Source organism: Bubalus bubalis, chromosome 20 (assembly GCF_019923935.1).
Source record: "Bubalus bubalis isolate 160015118507 breed Murrah chromosome 20, NDDB_SH_1, whole genome shotgun sequence".
NCBI classification, from domain to species: domain Eukaryota; kingdom Metazoa; phylum Chordata; class Mammalia; order Artiodactyla; family Bovidae; genus Bubalus; species Bubalus bubalis.
Window position 1 is genome coordinate 64,064,977 of NC_059176.1, and position 7,468 is coordinate 64,072,444.

The following is a 7,468-nucleotide window of genomic DNA, read 5'->3' on the forward strand; positions in this document are numbered from 1 at the left end:
TGGTGTTTTGGGGTTTTGTTTGTTTTTTCCTTTTAGAGACAGGTATAATGAGATCATGGTCATGGTCCATTTAAGAGAATCAGGGATCAAAACCCAGCCATCATTCATCCTCTCTGTTTGTCCCTCGAGGTTGAGTTCCACTGCTGGGAGGGGAAGGAGCTAGCCTTCCCTGTCATTACTTACCCTGCAGAATCCCAACTTCTGCTGAGACTTGACAACTATGCTACATTTACAGTTATTCCCAATTTATAACAACAAAAATGCTGAACTGCAAGTGGGGAGAGAAACTTTATGAGGTTCCGGGTGCATGCTTGCATGCTAAGTCGCTTCAGTCGTCTCCAACTCTGTGTGACCCTATGGACTGTAGCCTGCCAGGCTTCTCTGTCCTCAGGATTCTCCAGGGAAAAATACTGGAGTGGGTTGCCCTGTCCTCACTAACGTTCCAGGTAGTGGAGAGCAGAGCTTGGATTTGTCTGACTGCAAGCCTCTACTCATTCATTCTTGCCTACTTAATTCTGTTTTTAAACTGTAGAAGTTATCACATGTACAGAAGAGTACATAAAGGATATATGTCCATTTAACAAACCGGATGGCTCAGTGGTAAAGAATCTGCCTACCAATGCTGGAGATGTGGGTTTGATCCCTGGCTCGAGCCTGGTGGGCTACAGTCCATGGAACCATAAAGAGTCTGACATGACTTAGCAACTAAACAACAACAATAACAAATAAAATGAATACCACTCAACCTATTGCTCCGGCTAAGGAATAGAACATTATCAGTACCTTAGAAGCCCCCATCCCCATGCTCCCTGAATTCCGGCACCCCACTTCCCACCAAGAGACAATCATTCTCTGGACCTCTGCGTTCATCTCATATTCCTTCTAAAGTAGCTGTGAATGAAAAATATCACCTGCTGTATCAGTAGGTAAAAGATGTTGCAGTCATCAAGCCACTAGAGTCACTCCCACAGTGAGCCCAGAGGCGGGAACTCAGGATGGGGAAGAATAGGATACTGGCCCTAGTTAGCGGAAGAAGTGAAAGCGTTAGTCTCTCCAACTCTTTGCAAACCCATGGACTGTAGCTGGTCAGGCTCCTCTGCCCATGGAATTCTCCAGGGAAGAGTACTGGAGTGGGTTGTCATGCCCTCCTCCGGGGGATCTTTCCAACCCAGAGATTGAACCTGGGTCTCCTATGTCTCCTGCATTGCAGGCAGGTTCTTTACCATTAGCGTCACCTGGGAAGTCCTTGAGGTGCATATCTAAGGAGTGATTTCAGTCAGCTCAGACTCTTGGATCTTCCCATACATAGAAAAGTGCTAAATTTGTTGACTTGAGATATCTGGTTTTCTTTAATTAACAGTAACCTTTTGGTGTTCTGACTACCTGGTTTTTGTGGGGAAAAACCTCTATATATCCTTGGCCCCTGCCTTGTCTCTTGGGGAGCAGTCCCTCAGAGCTATCTGAAAGGCTGACTCCTGAGCTTGAAGTCCTCAGAAAGTCTGCTAAATAAAATATAATTCCTATCTTTCAGGTTGTGCTTTTTTGGGGGTCAACGGTTTTGGCCACCAACTACAAAGGGAGCCAAATCAGACTTCTCTCCTTGGCTTGAACTCTACGAGGATCAGGAGGCTGGTACCAGTAAAGGCCTCTTGTGGAGGAGGCCTCCACCTCCTCAGAGACCAGATGAATTTGGGTGAGTCTCTCCTTGTTCTTAGTTCTCTTGCCTGGAAAATACCATTGACAGAAGAGCCTGGTAGGCTGCAGTCCATGGGGTCGCTAAGAGTCAGACATGACTGAGAGACTTTCACTTTCACTTTCCACTTTCATGCATTGGAGAAAGAAACGGCAACCCACTCCAGTGTTCTTGCTTGGAGAATCGCAGGGTCTGGGGAGCCTGGTGAGCTGCCATCTATGTTGGCGCACAGAGCCGGACACGACTGAAGCAACTTAGCAGCAGCAGCAGCAGCACCTTGTTCTTGGATCTCCAGATTATTGGTTGATGATCCTGAGTTTTATTTGGAGACGTCAAACACTTTGAAAGATATTGCCGAGTGACTCCCCCTATTGGAAAGACACCAGAGGAGTCCAGTGGAAAGACTGGGAAGATTCTTGCTCAGTTTAGACCCAGAGTGGTTTTGTTAGGGGAAGTACACTGACTGAAACCAACCACCCTGGACAGGCACCCTAGTAACCATTTGCATGAGTTGTTTTATGACAGGAGGTCCTGGTAAGGAACACAGAACTAATAAGCCTCACCAACTGGAAGAGTTCAGGAAAGGTCAAAAGGAGACACCACGTATCTGACCACTTCCCAGAATCCTTCTCTCTGTCATCCATCTTGGCTGAGTGATGCATGCTAAGTGATGCATCCACCGGGAAGGACTCTGAGTCAGAATGATTGGCTAAAAACAACCCGGAAACTAATCCCATCAACATAAAACCTGAGACTGTGGCAGAGCAGTCCTCCTGGGTCCCCTCACCCTTCTGCTCTCTGCCTGGGCGCCCCTCCCCAAGAAAATCTCTTGCTTTATCAGCACATGTGTCTCCTTGGACAATTCATTTCCGAATGTTAAAGAGCCCACTTCAGGCCCTGGAAGGAGTCCCCCTTCCTGCAACAAATGGTGACTCCCCGACTGGGTAAGGAACAAGAGACTTTACTGACCTCTCTCCCCTTCTGTCTCTCTTTCCTCTCCTTAACCCTTCCTATCCTATCCTTTTTCCTAGTCCCCCAGTCCCAGACACAGGAATCTGGTCGAAGGGCCTCAGCCTGAGCTGAGGATTGGAGCCCGATCATCTCCTCTTGGCAGAGAACTCGAATTCTGGTTCTGTTCTGGTCTGGTTTCTGGTAGGGCTGAGTTCCTGTCCTCCCTTCTCTGGAGGCCCAGGATAAGGTCCCATAATGCCTGGGTGTCTGCAGATGGCAGGAGATGTGGCAGGAGACGTCTGCAAGGCCACCCCTTTGCCTCCTCTCCTACCTCCTCCCCGCTCTTATTTCAACCTGGTTTCCTTTCCTCCCTTTGAAATCTTTGAAGACCTGAGATATTTTCATTTGCTCTGTTAGAACTTGGATCTGAAGTTCTGTGTTTCTATAGGAGGTTTTCTGAGAGACTATAATCTTGTATTTAAGGGGAGTGTCTGATGAGGACTGCCTGGTCTATATGTGTGTTTTATACTCTGTGTTCTGTGTTGTGACTTGTGATGGCCATTTTGCTTTGTCTGGCCCCTGTTTGGTTTAGACCTGCCGCCGTTTTGTTAGAACTTGGTTTTCTTTCCCTGTGCCTTGAGACCAGGTCTGGCAGGAACACTTATCTAGACCATCTCTAACTCCTGAGACTGAGGAAAAATGGGAAGAAGCCTTTAAAATTTTATTTATTCCAACTGTTATTTATAAACTAGTGAATTTTATATTGTAATATCTATTTCACGACTAAACTTAGAAAATGAAGCTTGCATTGTGTCTGTCTGAATATGTGTGTCTCAGTATGTCTTTGTTTCAGGATAATATTTTGAGTTAATTTGTAAATGAGCACTATTTAATTGGCTTTAGAAAAGTAAGCACTCACAAATCAAATAATTCTAAATTAAACAATGAATTCCAGATTCATGTGAACTGGGAAATATTCAGTATTAAATTAATGCCTGGTAACATAGACATGTCTTTAGAACCATCAATAAGTACTTCTGTTCTACCTAGTTTTACTAGTGGTCAAATAAGACTGTATTTGGTTACAAATCTGTCAACAAGAAATGTACCTCATTGAGGAAAATACTTTAGGGAAACTAAGAAGTGTTTACAGTAGGAGAAAATATGAAAAAAATACTGAAAAGAGTTGTACATGATCAAGATTTTCTAAAATTGGATTATAATTAGTTGGATAGATGGATTTGTTAGGAATGACACAGCCATAGGAAACTGGTTAGAGCCAACTAGGTCCAAGATGGCTGAGTCGACTTTCACTTGACCTTGAGACTCAGTTCATATGCCCATTGTGACATATCAGCAAGCTAAATGATACACCCATCAGCATTGACTAAATCTGGCTGAATGTTGTAAAACCCTTTTGACTGTTTGTTTGTTTTTTTTTTAACAAAAGTTCCTAAATTGAATTCTTTTGATCTTTAGCTAACTTTGGGTTGCTTTAAAGGGCCCCTGAAACATTCCAAAGAGAGATATTGAACTAATTGTGTTTATTTGGTTTGTTAAATGGAAAATATTATCAAATGAGTAATAAATCCTCTCATGTTATAATGTATGGTAAATATTACTAATATAGATATTCCTAACATTCTGATGCCAAAGACTTTGTGTGGATCACAATAAACTGTGGAAAATTCTGAAAGAGATGGGAATACCAGACCATCTGATCTGCCTCTTGAGAAATCTGTATGCAGGTCAGGAAGCAACAGTTAGAACTGGACATGGAACAACAGACTGGTTCCAAATAGGAAAAGGAGTACGTCAAGGCTGTATATTATCACCCTGCTTATTTAACTTATATGCAGAGTACATCGTGAGAAACGCTGGACTGGAAGAAACACAAGCTGGAATCAAGATTGCCCGGAGAAATATCAATAACCTCAGATATGCAGATGACACCACCCTTATGGCAGAAAGTGAAGAGGAACTCAAAAGCCTCTTGATGAAAGTGAAAGTGGAGAGTGAAAAGTTGGCTTAAAGCTCAACATTCAGAAAATGAAGATCATGGCATCTGGTCCATCACTTCATGGGAAATAGATGGGGAAACAGTGGAAACAGTGTCAGACTTTATTTTTGGGGCCTCCAAAATCACTGCAGATGGTGACTGCAGCCATGATATTAAAAGACGCTTACTCCTTGGAAGGAAAGTTATGACCAACCTAGATAGTATATTGAAAAGCAGAGACATTACTTTGCCAACAGAAGTCCGTCTAGTCAAGGCTATGGTTTTTCCAGTGGTCGTGTATGAATGTGAGAGTTGGACTGTGAAGAAGACTGAGCACCGAAGAATTGATGCTTTTGAACTGTGGTGTTGGAGAAGACTCTTGAGAGTCCCTTGGACTGCAAGGAGATCCAACCAATCCATTCAGAAGGAGATCAGCCTTGGGATTTCTTTGGAGGTAATGATGCTGAAGCTGAAACTCCAGTACTTTGGCCACCTCATGCGAAGAGTTGACTCATTGGAAAAGACTCTGATGCTGGGAGGGATTGGGGGCAGGAGGAGAAAGGGACGACAGAGGATGAGATGGCTGGATGGCATCACTGACTCAATGGATGTGAGTCTGAGTGAACTCCGGGAGTTGGTGATGGACAGGGAGGCCTGGCGTGCTGCGATTCATGGGGTCACGAAGAGTTGGACACAACTGAGTGACTGAACTGAACTGAACATTCTGATATGTCCTGGTATTCTAATGGGAAAACTCATGACTTCACAAAGTTAACAGAAGGACTGAATGAACCAGTGAATATGCTTATAACTTTTATAGTTTCTATCTGAAAAAAATTACAGGTTTGAATCTGTATCTTATGGAAGTAGGGAAAACCATCCCCTCAAACTAATTATGACAGTAATTTGGTAAAATTAAATGTTATAAACAAATTAAAACAATTATATTTTCTCTCTATCTGACTCCTCCAGAGATTGGAAATTCTTAGGTTTCCAGTAATTTTTCAGGTAGGTTTAGGAAGGTTATCTCACTAAGAGGTACAGAAATCTCAAGGAATTTTTGAGAACATGAAAAGAACACTCTGTAAGGCAAATCTATGATAAGCCTTTGGCATGACTTTCCTAGTCCTGGAAGGTTTTACTTTAAAAGTTCAGTCTGAGACTCTATAAAAGCTTCAGCAAAGCAAAAAGATCTATGATCAATTATGGTTATATGAATCATCAGGCCAAGTTTATTGAGACCATACCTATATCACAAGCAAGTCTTAATTTGGTTATATTTAGTAAAAAATGATGGTGATTTCAGGAAGAAAAAGATGTTTGTTTCAATGAATGTTAAATCCCAGTTTGTTTGGAGATCTGTATCTAGTAAGACTCATTTCCTGGATAGTTCTTTGCTGTTATGCAATATTAATGTAAATTTTAATTGAATTCTTTAAAAAACACCCTAAGTTTGTTTCTGAAGCTTATCTCAATAATCTATCTTGGGATAAAGATCAGATGCTTCATAAGCTGCAATCAGGACTGGAGAAAGACATAATTTAAGGGGCTGTCTCCAACCTGGATGGAAGGACCTTTAAATAAGGTACTCTTAACTGGATCATTCACAGTGAAATTGAAAGGAAACTGACTCTTAGATTAATTCCCACTTCTAAAGGCCCCTACACTGGACTGGTCTATAGAGAGGACAACTGACCTGATCTCACCTTAAAGTGGCATTCAAATAGAGGAGAAACTCCACTATACTAGGACAAGAAGAAGATGACATCAGAGGCAGACACCTTGCCCAAGATGCTGGATCTGATACGTGTGATCATTTATAATATTTTGTTGACTTCTTAGACCTTTGCATATAAATCAAATGCTTTTCTATCCTAGGCCTGATCCTAAGCTAGTTTTAGAAATCAATCCAATTGTTGGGTTTGTGGCCAAATATCTGTGTCTAGTTCTGGGTTACCTTGGTGAATTTCTCTATTCCAAGGCTCTAGCTGGTTGGCCCTGAGAAAATTTACTTAAAAAAAATTATAGTTATATTCAGGTCACTACTGATATTGCTAGATGGAATCCCATCACCTGGCCAATTAATAATGCCTCCTCTGACTCTGACCATAAATTTGAGTTTTCTTCTTCTATTTCTTCTATTACTCAAGCTCAACCAGAGCAACAAGCAAAGTTTCAGCAAAGGGGAAAAAATCTCCCACAATTAGGGAATGGATTTATATAGATAGCACCAGGCTATGGATAATTTAGGTTTAAAATCGCCTCTGTGTTGGAGATTAAATTAATTAAATCATACTAAGGATAATCAATCTAGTAACACTAAAAAACTGGGCTATGTGCCTTAAAGACAGTGCCAATATATAATTTCCCTGGAAGATAAAGATTCGTACAGAGTAGACTAAGTCAGATGACCTGGGATATACTGGGCTACATCTAATGGAAGCTCTTAGCTTAATTCCTACTTATGACTTTACTAATACTGCTGGCTATGTTATTTGTATTTTGCCTGTTTTACAAAATTGCTATTTCTTACACTGAAAAATGTGTGACTGAGGCCTCTGATAAAATAATATATAGTTCCATAACAGACTGATGATGGTAACAGTATAACTCTAGATATGGGAAGAAGCAACGAGAAAGAATGTTTTCCTGGACCAAGAGGCTAGTGAGACAGGTGGTCCAGAGAATTTTGGATACTGCTTTATGGCCAAGTCCAGTAACAGCATATTGAGTGGCCTGTCAGCAAAATCTTTGCCAGAACCTGAGAATGGACATTCTCAGCACCATGGGATGAAATGGTCATGAAATGCCCCCCTTAAAATCAT